This window comes from Salvelinus fontinalis, chromosome 32 (assembly GCF_029448725.1).
Source record: "Salvelinus fontinalis isolate EN_2023a chromosome 32, ASM2944872v1, whole genome shotgun sequence".
Taxonomy (NCBI): Eukaryota; Metazoa; Chordata; class Actinopteri; order Salmoniformes; family Salmonidae; genus Salvelinus; species Salvelinus fontinalis.
The window spans coordinates 8,304,472-8,326,971 of NC_074696.1; the positions used below are offsets into that span (position 1 = coordinate 8,304,472).

Sequence of the window (22,500 nt, forward strand, 5' to 3'; positions counted from 1 at the left end):
GATACATGATCCATTACACATTATCCATTACACATTACCCATTATCCATTACACATTATCCATTACACATTATACATTATACATTACACATGGTGCATTATCCATTATCCATTACACATTATCCATTATACATTATCCATTACACATTATCCAATATACATTATCCATTATCCATTACACATTATACATTACACATTATCCATTATCCATTACACATTATACATTACACATGATACATTATCCATTACACATTATCCATTATCCATCACACATTATTCATTACACATTATCCAATATACATTATCCATTATCCATTACACATTATCAAATATACATTATCCATTACACATTATCCATTACACATTATCCATTATCCATCCCACATTATCCATTATCTATCACACATTATCAATTACACATTATCCATTATCCATTACACATTATACATTACACATTATCCATTATACATTACACATTATCCATTATACATTACACATGATACATTATCCATTATCCATTACACATTATACATTACACATTATCCATTATACATTATACATTGTCAGAGAAGTCTTATCAAAATGAACAATACACAGGCTGAATCCCAAATGGAACCCTGTTCCCTACCCTGGTTCCTTGTTCCCTACCCTGGCTCCTTGTTCCCTACCCTGGCTCCTTGTTCCCTACCCTGGTTCCTTGTTCCCTACCCTGGCTCCTTGTTCCCTACCCTGGCTCCTTGTTCCCTACTCTGGCACCCTGTTCCTTACACTGGCACCCTGTTCCCTAAACAATGAAGTGTTGAAAAATGAAGGCAACACAAATAAAGTCCAGGGAATTAATAATAGCTATAAAATAATAATATGATGACATATGAGTTGTTACACAATTATTTTGTAAAGTCATCATATTAGTGTTTACATTTTTTTTAAATGTTTAACATTGCTTCATGTATTTCATAATTTGCCGTTTTAAACCACTTTGATAGGCAATGTTGAGTGCGCTCAGTCCACCAGCAGTAACCTGCCTGGAGGCTCAGGCCACCAGCAGTAACCTGCCTGGAGGCTCAGGCCACCAGCAGTAACCTGCCTGGAGGCTCAGTCCACCAGCAGTAACCTGCCTGGAGGCTCAGTCCACCAGCAGTAACCTGCCTGGAGGCTCAGTCCACCAGCAGTAACCTGCCTGGAGGCTCAGTCCACCAGCAGTAACCTGCCTGGAGGCTCAGTCCACCAGCAGTAACCTGCCTGGAGGCTCAGTCCACCAGCAGTAACCTGCCTGGAGGCTCAGTCCACCAGCAGTAACCTGCCTGGAGGCTCAGTCCACCAGCAGTAACCTGCCTGGAGGCTCAGTCCACCAGCAGTAACCTGCCTGGAGGCTCAGTCCACCAGCAGTAATCTGCCTGGAGGCTCAGTCCACCAGCAGTAACCTGCCTGGAGGCTCAGTACACCAGCAGTAACCTGCCTGGAGGCTCAGTCCACCAGCAGTAATCTGCCTGGAGGCTCAGTCCACCAGCAGTAACCTGCCTGGAGGCTCAGTACACCAGCAGTAACCTGCCTGGAGGCTCAGTCCACCAGCAGTAACCTGCCTGGGGGCTCAGTCCACCAGCAGTAACCTGCCTGGAGGCTCAGTCCACCAGCAGTAACCTGCCTGGGGGCTCAGTCCACCAGCAGTAACCTGCCTGGAGGCTCAGTCCACCAGCAGTAACCTGCCTGAAGGCTCAGTTCAGTCAGCGGACTATTCATAAATGTAATTAACAGCTGGTGCACGATATCTAAGAAAGTCTCGAGGCTTTCCTCGCCTGAGGTAGAGTATCTCATAATAAGCTGTAGGCCCCACTATCTACCTAGAGAGTTTTCATCTGTATTATTTGTTAGCTGTCTACACACCCGCCACAGACCGAGGCTGTCACTAAAACCACACTCATTGAGCCGTATTCCGCCATAAGCAAACAGCAAAAAACGCTCATCAAGAGGTGACGCTCCTAGTGTCCAGGGACTTTAATGCAGGGAATAAGGAGGATATAATTATGGTCAGATTTGCCAAATGGAGGGTGAAGGAGATCTTTGTATATGTACTCCACATACAGAGACGTGTACAAAGCTCTCCCTCGCCCTCCATTTGGAAAATCGGACCATAATTCTATCTTCCTGCTTACAAGCAACAATTACAAGCAACAATCTCCCTCCCTCCCTCTCTCTCTCCCTCCTTTCTTCTTCCTTCCTTCTCTCTCTCCTTCCCTCTCTCCCTCTCTCAGTCTCTCTCCTTCCATCTCTCTCTCCTTTCTCCCTACCTGTGTACCTGTACACAGCCCGTAGGTAAATAGCCCACCCAACTACCTAATCCCCAGTATCTCTACTTGCACATCTTGATCTGTACATCTGTCACTCCAGTGTTAATGCTAAATTGTAATTATTTTTCCTCTATGGCCTATTTATTGTGTTACCTCCCTAATCTTACTACATTTTCACACACTGTACATATACTTTTTCTGTTGTGTTATTGACTGTACGTTTGTTTATCCCATGGGGGCTTGTCCAGCCACTCTGTTGTTTTTGTCGCACTACTTTGTTTTATCTTGGCCAGGTCGCAGTTGTAAATGAGAACTTGTTCTCAACTGGCCTACCTCGTTAAATAATGGTGAAATAAATGTTTTAAAAGGTTGACAGCTTTAATTTCCTTGATGTCCACATCAACAACAAACTATCATGGTCCAAGCACACCAAGACAGTCGTGAAGAGGGCACAACAAAACCTATTCCCCCTCAGGAGACTGAAAAGATTTGGTGTGGCTCCTCAGATCCTCAAAACAGCTGCACCATCGAGAGCATCCTGACTGTTTGCATCACTGCCTGGTATGACAACTGCTCAGCCTCGGACCACAAGGCACTACAGAGGGTAGTGCGTACGGCCCAGTGCATCACTGGGGCCAAGCTTCCTGCCATCCAGGACCTAGCAGGCGGTGTCAGAGGAAGGCCCTAAAAATTGTCAAAGACTCCAACCACCCTAGTCATAGACTGTTCTCTCTGCTACTGCACGGCAAGCTTTACCGGAGCGCCAAGTCTAGGTCCAAAAGGCTTCTAAACAGCTTCTACCCCCAAGCCATGAGACTCCTGAACAGCTAATCAAATGGCTACCCAGACTATTGGCATTGCCCCCCCCCCCACCTCTTTTACACCGCTTCTACTCTGTGCATAGTGACTTTAATAACTCTACGTACAGTACATGTACATATTACCTCAATTACCTCGAGTGACCGGTGCCCCCGCACATTGACTCTGTACCGGTACCCCCTGTATATAGTCTCGCTATTTTTATTTTACTGCTGCTCTTTAACTACTTGTAACTTTTAAAAATGTATTTTTCGTATTTTTTAAACTGCATTTTTGGTTTGTAAGTAAGCATTTCACTGTGAGGTCTACACCTGTTGTATTCAGCACATGTGACAAATAACATTTGATTTGATTTATTTCTGCAAAGATACATTGCGTAAAAGAATCTAAAAACAATTACTCAAAATTCTCTAAAAACATTGTTGGAAGAAAATCAAAATTATTAAGTTGAGGGAAATATTGTTATTAAAATGTAGTCAATTAAATCGCTAATTTTATATCCCTTCGGTCATCCTCATAAAATAACATTTTTGGGGCTGTCAAATGAAATTAACAAATCACTGAAACGAGTCTATCATTTTAAGTGTAATATTTTTTTTTTCCATTTCAATTCTCCCCAGAATATATATATATACAGTATGTCTTTTTTTTACACTGTATCCTGTATAGTGCACTACTTTTGACCAGGGCCCAGGGCTCTTATCGAAAGTAGTGCACTAGTCAATATAGTGCTATTTAGGACACAGGCCCAGACACAGCTGGATTAGAAAAGAGGAGAAAAACACACATTTTATCTATCATGTGAATTCTCTTTGCTCTGAACGGGAGAGAGAGAGTTAGATTTTAGTTGTAGACTTCTTTTGAAGGACAGAGAGTTAGATGAGCATTAACATTTTATGGGTAGCTGTGCTTTTGATGGGGCCCCTGGAGAAGAAAAAAAAAGTCCTCCTGAAAAATACTTTCTAAAGGAATGTGTTCTGCTTTCCGTTTGGAAATAGAAGCTCCGGTTGTAACTGAGTGAAGATGCATATGAAAGGGAGAATGTGTATTTGTGTGTGTCTGAACCCAACGATAGAGAGCGAGTAATAGGCATCATTCTATCAGGTAGATCGGTTCAGATAGGTAGGGTCCATTAAGCACTGGTCTTGGGCTGGGGACTTTTCTCTATGTGATTACAATGTGAAGATTCATTCATTAGTGTGAGTCCATAAGAAAGCGTGTCATTTGTTGGCAAGGTCGTCAATAGCTCCGGTCTCAGAGGTGGTGATTTTACTATGTGATGCTAGAATAGCCACAACAAGCTACCGTCCACCACGTGTAGCATATTTGGGGCGGCAGGTAACCAATTGGATAGCGCGCGTTGGGCAAGTAACCTAAAGGTTGCTGGATCGAATCCCTCAGCTGACAAGGTAAACATCTGTCCTTCTGCCCCTGAACAAGGCAGTTAACCCACTGTTCCTCTGTTCCTCCGGTAGGCCGTCATTTGTAAATAAGAATTTGTTCTTAACTGACTTGCCTGGTTAAATAAAGGTTAAATATTGTGTTCCATATCTGTTTGTGTTTTAAGGTGAATGACTCCATGTTCCCTCTAAGTGTGCTCAGCGCAGAGACTGATGGCTGCACACAAATATTAGGCCACAGAGAGAAACACCAGATTGAACTTCACACAACTTTCTAGAGCATTTGATCACCAACCGGTCGATTGCGATCCACTGGTCCATCTCGTCGATTGGCAAACATTTGTGTAAAAAAAAAAAAAACAACGATAAGGCCTTGTTTTCCTATTTTATTGATTGATTGATTTTATTGATTGATTTATCTCGGGCTGTCGATAGTAGGTGCACCCGATTCATCTGTCCTGCGCGCCGAGTAGGCCCACTGTTCCCATTTTGAACCATTTCATGTGTCTGAAGGTTCAAACTCTGCTTTCCTGGCTGGCCCAGAGAGCAAATTAAGTGCACTATAGGCCTACCGCTGCTGGCCAATCGGCTGGCTCAGATTACCGTGTCTGCAATAACGTAGCAGGCGTAAAAGAATGCTACAGCAAAGTTGATACTGTGAAATGTTAAAACGTTTAAAACCATGAATAGAGAGAAACTGTCAGCGAATATAGCAAAGAGCTGCTGTTTTTATGAGTGAGTTCATGTTTAAGGTCTTAGTCAGCCCTGTCAACACTTTGTAGTCAACACTTTGTAGTCAACACTTTGTATTCAACACTTCCTATTTCCACTCAGCGCCACAACCAGCACTGCAGCAGTAATGAATGACTACAACCAGCACTGCAGCAGTAATGAATGACTACAACCAGCACTGCAGCAGTAATGAATGACTACAACCAGCACTGCAGCAGTAATGAATGACTACAACAAGCACTGCAGCAGTAATGAATGACTACAACCAGCACTGCAGCAGTAATGAATGACTACAACCAGCACTGCAGCAGTAATGAATGACTACAACAAGCACTGCAGCAGTAATGAATGACTACAACCAGCACTGCAGCAGTAATGAATGACTACAACCAGCACTGCAGCAGTAATGAATGACTACAACAAGCACTGCAGCAGTAATGAATGACTACAACAAGCACTGCAGCAGTAATGAATGACTACAACCAGCACTGCAGCTGTAATGAATGACTACAACAAGCACTGCAGCAGTAATGAACGACTACAACAAGCACTGCAGCAGTAATGAATGACTACAACCAGCACTGCAGCAGTAATGAATGACTACAACCAGCACTGCAGCAGTAATGAATGACTACAACAAGCACTGCAGCAGTAATGAATGACTACAACCAGCACTGCAGCAGTAATGAACGACTACAACAAGCACTGCAGCAGTAATGAATGACTACAACCAGCACTGCAGCAGTAATGAATGACTACAACAAGCACTGCAGCAGTAATGAATGACTACAACCAGCACTGCAGCAGTAATGAATGACTACAACCAGCACTGCAGCAGTAATGAATGACTACAACCAGCACTGCAGCAGTAATGAATGACTACAACCAGCACTGCAGCAGTAATGAATGACTACAACCAGCACTGCAGCAGTATTGAATGACTACAACCAGCACTGCAGCAGTAATGAATGACTACAACCAGCACTGCAGCAGTAATGAATGACTACAACCAGCACTGCAGCAGTAATGAATGACTACAACAAGCAGTGCAGCAGTAATGAATGACTACAACAAGCACTGCAGCAGTAATGAATGACTACAACCAGCAGTGCAGCAGTAATGAATGACTACAACAAGCACTGCAGCAGTAATGAACGACTACAACAAGCACTGCAGCAGTAATGAATGACTACAACAAGCACTGCAGCAGTAATGAACGACTACAACAAGCACTGCAGCTGTAATGAATGACTACAACAAGCACTGCAGCAGTAATGAATGACTACAACAAGCACTGCAGCAGTAATGAATGACTAAAACCAGCACTGCAGCAGTAATGAATGACTACAACAAGCACTGCAGCAGTAATGAATGACTACAACCAGCACTGCAGCAGTAATGAATGACTACAACAAGCACTGCAGCAGTAATGAACGACTACAACAAGCACTGCAGCAGTAATGAATGACTACAACAAGCACTGCAGCAGTAATGAATGACTACAACCAGCACTGCAGCAGTAATGAATGACTACAACAAGCACTGCAGCAGTAATGAACGACTACAACAAGCACTGCAGCAGTAATGAATGACTACAACCAGCACTGCAGCAGTAATGAATGACTACAACAAGCACTGCAGCAGTAATGAACGACTACAACAAGCACTGCAGCAGTAATGAATGACTACAACAAGCACTGCAGCAGTAATGAATGACTACAACCAGCACTGCAGCAGTAATGAATGACTACAACAAGCAGTGCAGCAGTAATGAATGACTACAACAAGCACTGCAGCAGTAATGAATGACTACAACAAGCACTGCAGCAGTAATGAATGACTACAACAAGCACTGCAGCAGTAATGAACGACTACAACAAGCACTGCAGCAGTAATGAATGACTACAACCAGCACTGCAGCAGTAATGAATGACTACAACCAGCACTGCAGCAGTAATGAATGACTACAACCAGCACTGCAGCAGTAATGAATGACTACAACCAGCACTGCAGCAGTAATGAATGACTACAACCAGCACTGCAGCTGTAATGAATGACTACAACCAGCACTGCAGCAGTAATGAATGACTACAACAAGCACTGCAGCAGTAATGAATGACTACAACCAGCACTGCAGCAGTAATGAATGACTACAACCAGCACTGCAGCTGTAATGAATGACTACAACCAGCACTGCAGCTGTAATGAATGACTACAACCAGCACTGCAGCAGTAATGAACGACTACAACCAGCACTGCAGCAGTAATGAAGGACTACAACCAGCACTGCAGCAGTAATGAATGACTACAACCAGCACTGCAGCTGTAATGAACGACTACAACCAGCACTGCAGCAGTAATGAAGGACTACAACCAGCACTGCAGCAGTAATGAATGACTACAACCAGCACTGCAGCAGTAATGAAGGACTACAACCAGCACTGCAGCAGTAATGAATGACTACAACCAGCACTGCAGCAGTAATGAATGACTACAACCAGCACTGCAGCAGTAATGAATGACTACAACCAGCACTGCAGCTGTAATGAATGACTACAACCAGCACTGCAGCAGTAATGAACGACTACAACCAGCACTGCAGCAGTAATGAAGGACTACAACCAGCACTGCAGCAGTAATGAATGACTACAACCAGCACTGCAGCTGTAATGAACGACTACAACCAGCACTGCAGCAGTAATGAAGGACTACAACCAGCACTGCAGCAGTAATGAATGACTACAACCAGCACTGCAGCAGTAATGAAGGACTACAACCAGCACTGCAGCAGTAATGAATGACTACAACCAGCACTGCAGCAGTAATGAATGACTACAACCAGCACTGCAGCAGTAATGAATGACTACAACCAGCACTGCAGCAGTAATGAATGACTACAACCAGCACTGCAGCAGTAATGAATGACTACAACCAGCACTGCAGCAGTAATGAATGACTACAACCAGCACTGCAGCAGTAATGAACGAGTAGGAAAGTGTCTCTATAGGCGTTGTTATTATTATTATTATCTTGGGTCTTTTTTTTTAATATCGAGGAATATTTCACTTTGTCTTGTCACAGGAGTAACAACATGAATTTGTGCATGAGGCAGAAATAAAGAGGTGCGGCTCAAGTTTCGCCATCAGCTGGAAGACGGTGTCCATTTTGGGTCAGTGTCAGTGGAGGAAAGGGAGAGTGGAGGGATATTGAGAGGGGGACTGTCAGTCTGCTGCTCTCTCCCTGCGCTGAGAACGACCATCAGATGCAGACACCATCAGCCCAGTAAATTCAAAATAAAAAGCAAATTATTTAAATGTATTCTCACTCAGCTGTGCTTCACAAGTAATACAACAATGGATCTATTACCGGTGTGATCATATAGCCTACCTCAAATGTTCAAATATATATATATATATATTTTAAATGGCCCGAAAAACAATGCATTGGCAGAGCAATTCAAGCAAAAGCTAATATGCAGTGATAATGTATTGGCCCTATAGCCTACTGTACAAACCTCATTGCTACAGTACTGTTTATAATTGGTTAATGTTGCATAAGCTTACGTTTTTTAAGTCATGTTAAAAAAAAAAGTCTGAGCGGTAGATCCCGGTGATCAAAGTGATCTTGACTCAAAATAAGGTTGGTGACCACTGTTCTAGAGTTTCCCCTTTAATACTATCGACGTTTCCCTTTAATACTATCGACGTTTCCCTGTGGCAATTGTGATCAAATCAACACAATATTTAGTTGTAGGCAGAATGCATCAGAGTAGGATTGTATTTCATTGACACGCACTACTCTACACAGACCTGTGCGGCATAACCAATCAGAGCTGCAGTAGGCCTATATGCAAATAGACCATTGCAATATATGGATCTGTATCATTTACTTTGAACTGGACTGTGTTTACAGCATGAGCGGTTGTGAGTAGATGTGCTTGTTCCGAGATCAAAGCGAGAGCTGCATGTGTCCAGTTATTGATCATGTGTAGTCAGCAGTAGGGGAGTGATTGCTTCCTACAAGAGCACAAAATGTGTACATTTCTAAACATCTTTGAAAAGCAAGTCAGGTAAAGAGCTTTTTTTTATGTCTTAAAGGGGCAGTGTTGTATTTTGAGACCGACTTTAATAAGATAAGTAGGCAATAGGCAGATGCTACCATAATTTGTCTGATTCTCTGTAATAATGATATGGGAATAATAATACATTTTATTTTGAAAGGTGGTTTCTTGCGTCAAACAACACAACAACAGGTTCAGTCACCTCCTTGTCTGAAGCAGAAGTAGATAAACAGGTTCAGTCACCTCATGTCCTGCATGTTTTTTCTCTCAAAATTCTCATGGAATTTAGGCATTTAGACATTGAACACCACACATTGGCTGCTGAATGATAGAACAGCTATTTATATGTTTAAAATGTTATGGGACACATTTTCTCCATTGTTTTTGATGGGAGGCCACTCTGTTAGGCTTACATTATGATCAAATAGCCTTCACCGACCTTCGCTTCTCACGAGTCCGTACGGGACTTGCAGTGATGGGACAATACTGTGCCTACCAGTTGAGGAGAAAAAATGAAGAAAATAAATACTTAAAGTGCCTCTGTGCTCACAGTAAACACACGTTGGAAGTTGCACAGAATTTTCACAAAGTTTGCGCTTTACAGACCTGAAATTTGCTCATAGCCCGAAAAGCATTAGAGGGAACATTGGTCAGGAGTCCTCACAAGTCCAGTAAAAGATTGTGGGTCCATTGTATAGACTTTTGTAGAGAGGTGTACAACACTCTCAGGTGTTCTCGATTGAAACACGGCTGTCAGTTTAACAATCACGGTCAGATTGGATTGGAGACCAGCAGTATTCCCTGCCTATTTGACCCAGATAGAAATAGTTCCCAGAATGACTGAGCTCCTAAAAACCAGAACTCTGCTCTGAGCCCCTCCACAGATCTGTTCTTGAAGGGATCTCTCACCTCCTAAATGCAGGTCTGTTCCTGAAGGGATATCTCACCTCCTAAATGCAGGTCTGTTCCTGAAGGAAGCATTCACCTAAATGCAGGTCTGTTCCACTGTGACCCTGGTATGTGTGTGTGTGTGTGTGTGGGGGGGGGGGGTTGTGTGTGCGTGTTTATGTCTGTGTGTATGTATATGCGTGTGCATCAGTGTATGACCCCATTGTGCTCGTTGTAAAGACTGGTAATGGAGAGAGAGAGAGATTCATAGAGTTAGATGATAAACTTGTATTTTTCGGCAAGGACAGATACAGGATACTACCCTCCACAACATAACCTTCACGCCAAATCAAAACTCTAAATAACCTGGAAGGATTTCCTACTACCAAAGATTCATGTTTCCAAGCTATACAGGAAACGCTACCAAGCTTGCCGGGACAGAGCAGATCTGACTGCTACTTCAATTAGTAATGAGGTGTGAAGTGAGAGGTGTCAAAGCCCTTGAGCCTAACAGTGGCAGGACAGTTTCACAGCCTCCACCAAACCAAATGCAGAGGCCTTTGAAGCCCCCTTCCATTGTTAAGAGGTTATTACAATACAGTACCCTTTGGATGTAAAACATTTGAAAAGCACGAAAATAGTTACAAAACATAATCTTGTTATAGAAAATCAAGAGACACTTTTTTTGGCTGACTATTATAGAAATGGCAACGTAAGTAACTTACTCTCCCACACAGATCATCCCCTGGCATTGCACAGTGCTATATTTACACACTACCCCTCTGTTAAGAGGGGGGGGGGGGGGGGGGGGGGGTGTTAACTTCTTGCAACTATAGGGGGTGCTATTTCGCATTAGCATAATTAACTCTACAGATTAAACTGCCTAGTACTCAATTCTTGCTCGTACAATATGCATATTATTGTTATTATTGGATAGAACACACTCTCTAGTTTCTGTAGTCGTTTGAATTATGTCTCTGAGTGGAACAGAACTCATTCTACAGCACTTTTCCTCCCAGTGTGTGAGATTTAGAAATCTTGGCCTCTGGTTCCAGATCAGTTTTTAAAGTCTCTGTTAATCCTATGAGATACAAACACTGCCCACGCCTTCCACTAGATGTCAGTAAGTGATGACAATTTGAATGGAGTCTATTGCGCAATCACAGGCTCTATATATGACCAAAGACCAGAAGTAGGATTCCTTTGGAGTCTGCGCTCAACAAGAAGGATATCTGACTGGCCTTTTTCCAAGTCTTGGTTTAGCCAGTAATATAGCGTCGGTTATGTTTTTACTCGTTATAGGTGTTAGAAACATCATAATGTAGTTAATTTAAACCGTTTCATAGCAATTTATATCCGTTTAGTGCGATTTTGATGCATTGCTTTGTAATAGACTTTGAAGCTCCGGGCACGTTTCGGGGTCCCGGTCGTACGTTAGTGGGCATTTCGACGGACAAGTGGACATCTTTCGACCAAAAGAAGATTAGACCCAAGAAAGGATTCATTGCCCAAGAATCTGATGGAAGATCGCCTCATAGTAAGAAATATTTAAGATGATAAATCGTTGTTCTGTAGAAAAATGTTAAACGCACGTTCTGCCATTTTGTTAGATGTAGCTTTGCTTGGCGCAACCTGTATTGAAAAGTAAGGATAATTTAAAAAATGTAATTCCGCGATTGTATTAAGAATTAAATTGTCTATCAATCGCTGTCCACCCTATATTTTTTAGTCAAGTTTATGAGTATTTATGTATAACACTAGATCACTGTCTAATATGGTGCACGACATTTTCTGACCAGCTGTGCTACTTTTGTCATTGTCTAACCATGATTTTTGTGGCTACATATGCAGATTTTCGAACAAACTGTATATGTATGTTGTAATACGATGTTACAGGAGTGTCATCTGAAGAATTCTGAGAAGGTTAGTGAAAAAATGTATATATTTTGGCGATGATACGATATCGCTCTCTTTGGCTAGAATCAGTGCTCGGGTAACGTTTGCGTATGTGGTATGCTAATATAACGATTTATTGTGTTTTCGCTGTAAGACACTTAGAAAATCTGAAATATTGTCTGTATTCACAGGATCTGTGTCTTTCGATTAGTGTATGCTGTGTATTTTTACGAATGTTTGATGATTAGTAATTAGGTAATACACGTTGCTCTATGTATTTATTCTAGTCCATTTGTGACGGTGGGTGCAATTGTAAACTATGATATCTACCTGAAATATGCACATTTTTCTAACAAAACCTATCCTATACCATAAATATGTTATCAGACTGTCATCTGATGAGGTTTTTTCTTGGTTAGTGGCTATCAATATCTTAGTTTAGCCGAATTGGTGATAGCTACTGGTGTTGAGAGAAAATGGTGGACAAAGAAAAATGGTGATTTTTGCTAACGTGTTTAGCTAATAGATTTACATATTGTGTCTTCCCTGTAAAACATTTTAAAAATCTGAAATGGTGGCTTTATTCACAAGATCTGTATCTTTCATTAGGTGTCTTGGACTTGTGATTTAATGATATTTAGATGCTACTATTTAATTGTGACGCTATGCTAGCGATGCTAATCAGTGTGGGGGGGTGGGGGGTGCTCCCGGATCCAGGGTAGAGGCTCGTTAGAGGTTAACGATGGGTTGAAACTGAGGATTCTAGACAACGAGGACTCTGAGTCAGCTAATATAAATCCCTGGAACAGTATTGGTACAGGGTAACTCCAAAAAGTTTCAGCTGGACTTTCACATCATCAAAGAATTTGCCCGGCAGGATAAGCTCTCTGTTGAGAAAGACCCCAAGTGTGTCAGAACAGACCTCTTCATTAAACAACCCCACAGACGAGCAACCCCAAAGCGTACAGTCAACCTCCCAGCCAAGAGTACTACTCCCTAATTTAACTGAAGAATACATTCACCCAGCCGGAGGTAATGCAGGTGGAGCTGGAACAGCAGGTGAACTCACTCCAGTCAGCACAAAAAATAGTCCAACAAAAAACCCCTCTACCAGACCCAGAGAGCTGGAGGGGGAGAGAGACATGTCTGAACTCTGGACAGTGGTGAGACAACTTCAACAGGAGAAAGAGCAGAAGCAGGAGCAGGAGATGAACAGAGCACTAGAGGAGAGGATCAGACTGCTGGAGGAGAGGGAGAGGTGGATGGAGGAGAGGATCAGACTACTGGAGGAGAGGGAGAGGGGGATGGAGGAGAGGATCAGACTGCTGGAGGAGAGGATCAGACTGCTGGAGGAGAGGGTGAGGGGGATGGAGGGGAGTATCAGACTGCTGGAGGAGGGGTGAGGGGGATGGAGGAGAGGATCAGACTGCTGGAGGAGAGGGTGAGTGGGATGGAGGAGAGGATCAGACTGCTGGAGGAGAGGGTGAGGGGGATGGAGGAGAGGATCAGACTACTGGAGGAGAGGGAGAGGGGGATGGAGGAGAGGATCAGACTGCTGGAGGAGAGGGAGAGGGGGGATGGAGGAGAGGATCAGACTGCTGGAGGAGAGGGTGAGGGGGATGGAGGAGAGGATCAGACTGCTGGAGGAGAGTGAGAGGGGGATGGAGGAGAGGATCAGACTGCTGGAGGAGAGGGAGAGGGGGGATGGAGGAGAGGATCAGACTGCTGGAGGAGAGGGAGAGAGGGATGGAGGAGAGGATCAGACTGCTGGAGGAGAGGGTAAGTGGGATGACGTGTGACAGAGACCCACTAGAGAGGTGGCCACCCCCGCAGAGAATCCAGCAGAACAGCCCACCTCAGATCCTGACCATAGCCTCGACATCACAGCAGAACAGACAAAATGAAGAACCCCAAACCCAGGGGATCCCACCCCCTCTGAGCACCCCCCCCACCACCCCCCCCCCCCCCCCCCCCCTCCCCCGTCAGCCACCCCGATAGCCATCCTGACAACCCCCCAACACCCACTGAGGACATACACAAGCCACAGATTGTACCCCTTTATGGAATCAAACCAGAAATTTAAGAAAATAAACGTTTTCCCAAAACAGTTTCTAAACTCTGGTGTCCAAACACGGGAGGGGTACGGCCCAGAGGAGCGGTAATGTGTTCCTGCGGTGGACATCCTGGATGCTTCACTGACCAGGAATTTACACCATCGGCACCCTGACCGACGCGCACCGCATCCCCGTGGTCGTCCCCGTGGTCGTCCCCGTGGTCGTCCCCGTGGTCATTCCCCGTGGTCGTTCCCGTGGTCGTTCCCGTGGTCGCCCCGTGGTTGTCCCCGTGGTTGTCCCCGTGGTCATTCCCCGTGGTTGTCCCCGTGGTCATTCCCCGTGGTTGTCCCCGTGGTCATTCCCCGTGGTCATTCCCCGTGGTCATTCCCCGTGGTCATTCCCCGTGGTCGTTCCCGTGGTCGTTCCCGTGGTCGTCCCCGTGGTCATTCCCCGTGGTCGTTCCCGTGGTCGTTCCCGTGGTCGTCCCCGTGGTCATTCCCCATGGTCATTCCCCGTGGTCGTCCCCCGTGGTCATTCCCCGTGGTCATTCCCCGTGGTCGTCCCCGTGGTCGTCCCCGTGGTCATTCCCCGTGGTCATTTCCCGTGGTCATTCCCCGTGGTCGTCCCCCGTGGTCGTCCCCCGTGGTCGTCCCCGTGGTCATTCCCCGTGGTCATTCCCCGTGGTCATTCCCCGTGGTCATTCCCTGTGGTCGTCCCCGTGGTCATTCCCCGTGGTCATTCCCCGTGGTCATTCCCCGTGGTCATTCCCCGTGGTCATTCCCCGTGGTCATTCCCCGTGGTCGTCCCCGTGGTCGTCCCCGTGGTCGTCCCTGTGGTCATTCCCCGTGGTCATCCCTGTGGTCATTCCCCGTGGTCATTCCTGTGGTCGTCCCCGTGGTCGTCCCCGTGGTCATTCCCGTGGTCGTTCCCGTGGTCGTCCCTGTGGTCATTCCCGAGACCGATGACGTTCCGCTGCAGTGTGTCAGAAGAGGGGGGGGGGGGTACTGGCATGGATTCCCCCCGGTACTGCTGTTCATTCCGTGCACCAGCGCCAGAGGTCTACGTCGCCCGTCTTCTAGGCGTCACTGAACTGGATTCATTACCATCAACCCCGGACTGTCTTGTCTCATTACGCACACCTGGTTCCCGTTCCCCGTGATTAGTATGTGTGTATATATATTTGTGCCCTCTGTTCACCATTGTCTTGTTGATTATTGTTCCCATGTCTGTTGGTCTTCTGAGTACCTGTGCTCTGTTGTTTCTGCTTTCGTGCTGTGCGATATTGTGTACTTTTTATTACGGATCTCGTCACGTGTATTGTTGTGCACTTGTTATTACGAGTCTCGTCCCGTGTATTGTTGTGCACTTGTTATTACGAGTCTCGTTCCGTGTATTGTTGTGCACTTGTTATTACGAGTCTCGTCCCGTGTATCGTTGTGCACTTGTTATTACGAGTCTCGTCCCGTGTATTGTTGTGCACTTGTTATTACGAGTCTCGTCACGTGTATTGTTGTGCACTTGTTATTACGAGTCTCGTCCCGTGTATTGTTGTGCACTTGTTATTACGAGTCTCGTCCCGTGTATTGTTGTGCACTTGTTATTACGAGTCTCGTCCCGTGTATTGTTGTGCACTTGTTATTACGAGTCTCGTCCCGTGTATTGTTGTGCACTTGTTATTACGAGTCTCGTCCCGTGTATTGTTGTGCACTTGTTATTACGAGTCTCGTCCCGTGTATTGTTGTGCACTTGTTATTACGAGTCTCGTCCCGTGTATTGTTGTGCACTTGTTATTACGAGTCTCGTCCCGTGTATTGTTGTGCACTTGTTATTACGAGTCTCGTCCCGTGTATTGTTGTGCACTTGTTATTACGAGTCTCGTCCCGTGTATTGTTGTGCACTTGTTATTACGAGTCTCGTCCCGTGTATTGTTGTGCACTTCTTATTACGAGTCTCGTCCCGTGTATTGTTGTGCACTTGTTATTACGAGTCTCGTCCCGTGTATTGTTGTGCACTTGTTATTACGAGTCTCGTCCCGTGTATTGTTGTGCACTTGTTATTACGAGTCTCGTCCCGTGTATTGTTGTGCACTTGTTATTACGAGTCTCGTCCCGTGTATTGTTGTGCACTTCTTATTACGAGTCTCGTCCCGTGTATTGTTGTGCACTTGTTATTACGAGTCTCGTTTGGTGTATTTATTAGAGGTTTATCCTCTTGTGTTTGGGTTACAGCCCTGTGTTTTTGTATACTTGTTTGTTTTAGGCTTCGTCCCCGTACCTTTTCATGGCATGTTGTATTTTTGTTTGGAGTTTTTAAAACCCCACTATTACGTATTCCTGCGCCTGTCTCCAATCATTTATACAACGTGACAATCTGGTGCTTCGGTCCCCAACCAGGGAGGGCCTACAGCAGCACATAGATCTCCTGCACAGATGCTGTCAGAACTGGGTCCTGACAGTAAATCAAGACAAAAATAATGGTGTTCCAAAAAAGGTCCATTTGCTAGGAGCACGAATACAAATTCCATCTAGTCACCGTTGCCCTAGAGCACACAAAAAACTATACATACCTCGGCCTAAACATCAGCACCACAGGTAACTTCCATAAAGCTGTGAAAGATCTGAGACAAGGCAAGAAAGGCATTCTATTCCATCAAAAGGAAAATCAATTTCAACATACCAATGAGGATCTGGCTAAAATACTTGAATCAGTTATAGAACCCATTGCCCTTTATGGTTTTGAGGTCTGGGGTCCCCTCACCAACCAAGCATTCACTAAATGGGACAAACACCAAATTGAGACTCTGCATGCAGAATCCTGCAAAAAATATCCTCTATGTACCACGTAAAACACCAAATAATGCATGCAGAGCAGAATTAGGCCGATACCCGCTAATTATTAAAATCCAGAAAAGAGACATTAAATTCTACAACCACCTAAAAGGAAGCGATTCCCAAACCTTCCATAACAAAGCCTTCACCTACAGAGAGATGAACCTGGAGAAGAGCCCCCTAAGCAAGCTGGTCCTAGGGCTCTGTTCATAAACACAAACACACCCCACAGAGCCCCAGGAGAACAGCACAATTAGACCCAACCAAATCATGAGAAAAAATAAATAAATAATTACTTGACACATTGGAAAGAATAAAAAACAAAACAGAGCAAACTAGAATGCTATTTGGCCCTAAACAGAGAGTACACAGTGGCAGAATACCTGACCACTGTGACTGACCCAAACTTAAGGAAAGCTTTGACTATGTACAGACTCAGTGAGCATAGCCTTGCTATTGAGAAAGACCACTGTAGGCAGACCTGGCTCTCAAGAGAAGACAGGCTATGTGCACACTGCCCACAAAATGAGGTGGGAACTGAGCTGCACTTCCTAACCTCCTGCCCAATGAATGACCATATTAGAGACACATATTTCCCTCAGATTACACAGACGCACAAAGAATTAAAAAACAAATCCAATTTTGAGAAATTCCCATATCTATTGGGTGAAATACCACAGTGTTCCATCACAGCAGCAAGATTTGTGACTTGTTGCCACAAGAAAAGGGCAAACAGTGAAGAACAAACACCATTGTAAATACAACCCATATTTATGTTTATTTATTTTAACTATTTGCACATCAATACAACTCTGTATATAGACGTAATATGACATTTGAAATTTCTTTATTATTTTGGAGTATCATGTTTACTTAATTTTTTTTGTTTATTTGACTTTTGTTTATGATCTAGTTTGCTTGCTTTTGCAATGTAAACATGTTTCCCAATAAAGTACTTAGAGAGTTTTTTTAACAGCGGCCTCTGCCTTTTCCATATGTATTAGAAGCTGAGACAAAAACCCTTGACCTCAATGTTGTGACCCTGCAATACACCTCTCCCTCTCTTCACCTCTCTCTGTCCCTCTCCCTCTCTTCACCTCTCTCTCTCCCTCTCTTCACCTCTCTGTCCTTCTCCCTCTCTTCACCTCTCTCTCTCCCTCTCTTCACCTCTCTGTCCTTCTCCCTCTCTTCACCTCTCTCTGCCCTTCTCCCTCTCTTCACCTCTCTCTCTCCCTCTCTTCACCTCTCTCTGTCCCCCTCCCTCTCTTCACCTCTCTCTGTCCCCCTCCCTCTCTTCACCTCTCTCTCTCCCTCTCTTCACCTCTCTCTCTCCCTCTCTTCACCTCTCTGTCCTTCTCCCTCTCTTCACCTCTCTCTGCCCTTCTCCCTCTCTTCACCTCTCTCTCTCCCTCTCTTCACCTCTCTCTGTCCCCCTCCCTCTCTTCACCTCTCTCTCTCCCTCTCTTCACCTCTCTGTCCTTCTCCCTCTCTTCACCTCTCTCTGCCCTTCTCCCTCTCTTCACCTCTCTCTCTCCCTCTCTTCACCTCTCTCTGTCCCTCTCCCTCTCTTCACCTCTATCTGTCCCTCTCCCTCTCTTCACCTCTCTCTGTCCCTCTCCCTCTCTTCACCTCTCTCTTGTACTCTCCCTCTCTTCACCTCTATCTGTCCCTCTCCCTCTCTTCACCTCTCTCTCTCCCTCTCTTCACCTCTCTGTCCCTCTCCCTCTCTTCACCTCTCTCTGCCCTTCTCCCTCTCTTCACCTCTCTCTCTCCCTCTCTTCACCTCTCTCTGTCCCTCTCCCTCTCTTCACCTCTCTCTGTCCCTCTCCCTCTCTTCACCTCTCTCTGTCCCTCTCCCTCTCTTCACCTCTCTCTGCCCCTCTCCCTCTCTTCACCTCTCTCTGTCCCTCTCCCTCTCTTCACCTCTCTCTGCCCCTCTCCCTCTCTTCACCTCTCTCTGTCCCTCTCCCTCTCTTCACCTCTCTCTGTCCCTCTCCCTCTCTTCACCTCTCTCTGTCCCTCTCCCTCTCTTCACCTCTCTCTGTCCCTCTCCCTCTCTTCACCTCTCTATGTCCCTCTCCCTCTCTTCACCTCTCTCTGCCCCTCTCCCTCTCTTCACCTCTCTCTGCCCCTCGCCCTCTCTTCACCTCTCTCTGCACCTCGCCCTCTCTTCACCTCTCTCTCTCCCTCTCTTCACCTCTCTCTGCCCCTCTCCCTCTATTCACCTCTCTATGTCCCTCTCCCTCTCTTCACCTCTCTCTGTCCCTCTCCCTCTCTTCACCTCTCTCTGTCCCTCTCCCTCTCTTCACCTCTCTCTGTCCCTCTCCCTCTCTTCACCTCTCTCTGCCCCTCTCCCTTTCTTCACCTCTGTCTGTCTCTCTCTTCACCTCTGTCTGTCTCTCTCTTCACCTCTCTCTGCCCCTCTCCCTCTCTTCACCTCTCTCTGCCCCTCTCCCTCTCTTCACCTCTCTCTGTCCCTCTCCCTCTCTTCACCTCTCTCTGTCCCTCTCCCTCTCTTCACCTCTCTCTGCCCCTCTCCCTCTCTTCACCTCTCTCTGTCCCTCTCCCTCTCTTCACCTCTCTCTGTCCCTCTCCCTCTCTTCACCTCTCTCTGCCCCTCTCCCTCTCTTCACCTCTCTCTGTCCCTCTCTTCACCTCTCTCTGTCCCTCTCCACCCCTCTCTCTATCTATCTATCTATTTCTTTCTCTCTCTCTGTCAATTCAATTTAAGGGCTTTATTGTCATAGGTAACATATGTTAACATTGCAAAGCAAGTAAAATACATAATAAACAAAAGTGAAATAAACAATACAAATAAAATAAAATGTTCTTTCTCTGTCTCTGCCCCTCTCCCTCTCTTCACCTCTCTCTGTCCCTCTCCCTCTCTCTCTCTCTCTGTCTTTCTCTCTCTCTCTGTCTTTCTCTCTCTCTCTGTCTTTCTCTCTCTCTCTGTCTTTCTCTCTCTCTCTGTCTTTCTCTCTCTCTCTGTCTTTCTCTCTCTCTCTGTCTTTCTCTCTCTCTCTGTCTTTCTCTCTCCCTCTCTCTGTCTTTCTCTCTCCCTCTCTCTGTCTTTCTCTCTGTCTTTCTCTCTCTCTCTATGTCTTTCTTTCTCCCTCTCTCTGTCTTTCTTTCTCCCTCTCTCTGTCTTTCTCTCTGTCTTTCTCTCTCTCTCTATGGCTTTCTTTGTCCCTATCTCTCTCTATATATATATCTATATATCTGTCTTTCTCTCTCTCTCTCTTTCTCTCTTTCACACACTCATTCTCTGCTGACCTCTCTGCTGAAGGAAATCGGACACATTAAACGGAGAGAGACAGAGAGAGAAAGAGGGAAAGGAGAAGAATAGAAGATAGACAGACAGATGTTAGAATGAGGATGAGAGGGATTGAGAGAGAGAGAATGAGAAGGAGGAGAATAGAAGATAGACAGACAGATGTTAGAATGAGGATGAGAGGGATTGGGAGAGAGAGAGAAGGAGAAGGAGGTTAAATGGAGGTGTTCTACATAAGAATGAGTCCCACAAGGCCCAGCCAAAATAGATCTGTGTCCAATAGGGACCACACATACACAGATACGCACACACACATGCACGCGTACACGCACACACACAGAGCAAACACACACAGAGCAAACACACAGACACAGAGCACACACACACAGATACACAGACACACACACACACACACACACACACACACACACACACACACACACACACACACACACACACACACACACACAGAGAGAGAGATACACACAAACATAGAGCTACTGAAAATTGCTATTTGTCCGGTCTAAATTTAACCAACTGGGGACATTTTGTTGAACCCAACGAGGTTGAATGCTATTTCAAAGGGGTTTAGGGTTAGGAGCTAGATTTAGGTTTAGGGTTAGGAGCTAGAGTTAGGTTTAGGGTTAGGAGCTAGAGTTAGGTTTAGAGTCAGGAGCTAGAGTTAGGTTTAGAGTCAGGAGCTAGAGTTAGGTTTAGAGTCAGGAGCTAGAGTTAGGTTTAGAGTCAGGAGCTAGAGTTACGTTTAGAGTCAGGAGCTAGAGTTAGGTTTAGAGTCAGGAGCTAGAGTTAGGTTTAGAGTCAGGAGCTAGAGTTAGGGTTAGGAGCTAGAGTTAGGTTTAGGGTTAGGAGCTAGAGTTAGGTTTAGGGTTAGGAGCTAGAGTTAGGTTTAGGGTTAGGAGCTAGAGTCAGGAGCTAGAGTTAGGTTTAGGGTTAGGAGCTAGAGTCAGGTTTAGGGTTAGGAGCTAGGGTTAAGGTTAGGGTTAGGAGCTAGATTTAGGTTTAGAGTCAGGAGCTAGAGTTAGAGTTAGGTTTAGGGTTAGGAGCTAGAGTTAGAGTTAGGTTTAGGGTTAGGAGCTAGAGTTAGGTTTAGGGTTAGGAGCTAGATTTAGGTTTAGGGTTAGGAGCTAGAGTTAGGTTTAGGGTTAGGAGCTAGAGTCAGGAGCTAGAGTTAGGTTTAGAGTCAGGAGCCAGAGTTAGGTTTAGAGTCAGGAGCCAGAGTTAGGTTTAGGGTTAGGAGCTAGAGTCAGGTTTAGGGTTAGGAGCTAGAGTTAGGTTTAGAGTCAGGAGCTAGAGTTAGGTTTAGAGTCAGGAGCTAGAGTTAGGTTTAGAGTCAGGAGCTAGAGTTAGGTTTAGAGTCAGGAGCTAGAGTTAGGTTTAGGGTCAGGAGCTAGAGTTAGGTTTAGAGTCAGGAGCTAGAGTTAGGGTTAGGAGCTAGAGTTAGGTTTAGGGTTAGGAGCTAGAGTTAGGTTTAGGGTTAGGAGCTAGAGTCAGGTTTAGGGTTAGGAGCTAGAGTTAGGTTTAGGGTTAGGAGCTAGAGTCAGGAGCTAGAGTTAGGTTTAGGGTTAGGAGCTAGAGTCAGGTTTAGGGTTAGGAGCTATGGTTAAGGTTAGGTTTAGGGTTAGGGAAAATAGGATTTTGAAATGGACTGAATAATGTGTCCCCACAAGGGTAGCTGTAGAAGACTGTGTGTGTGTGTGTGTGTGTGTGTGTGTGTGTGTGTGTGTGTGTGTGTGTGTGTGTGTGTGTGTGTGTGTGTGTGTGTGTGTGTGTGTGTGTGTGTGTGTGTGTGTGTGTGTGTGTGTGTCTCCATACTGTACAGACTTATATAACAACAGAGGAAGCACAGCTGTTCATCATGTGACCCGTTTCAGGGAACTAGGCGTATGTCACAGCTCACTTCTTCACAGGAGAGACGTATGAACCTAAACCTTTTTATTTTTTATAAATACGTGTTTTTTGGGGGGCAGAAATGCTTTCTGGAACATGTGAACTTTCATGGTTCTTTAATATGAATTGTGTATGCCATCTGTAAATACGAATAAAATGGTTAAATTACGAGCCTAGTTGGTTTAGCCAGTAACCTTCCCGCTAGCCATGATTGGCTGAGATAATGAGTGGGCTTGACTTGCTGGGAGATGAGTTCGGATTGGTCTGCCGTATAGCATGCTTCTGTCTATGTCTATTGATACTGGAATGTGTTTTAAACCTTTCTAATTCGGCTTTAAAAAAATATATGATATCACG

General features: G+C 45.1%; 1 protein-coding gene across 1 annotated transcript in view; it reads left to right on the forward strand.

The window, feature by feature from the left end:
* LOC129830678 (hippocalcin-like protein 1) overlaps positions 1-22,500 on the forward strand; it is an 88,569-nt gene that overhangs the window by 19,643 nt on the left and 46,426 nt on the right. The gene's annotated exons all lie outside the window — the stretch shown is intronic.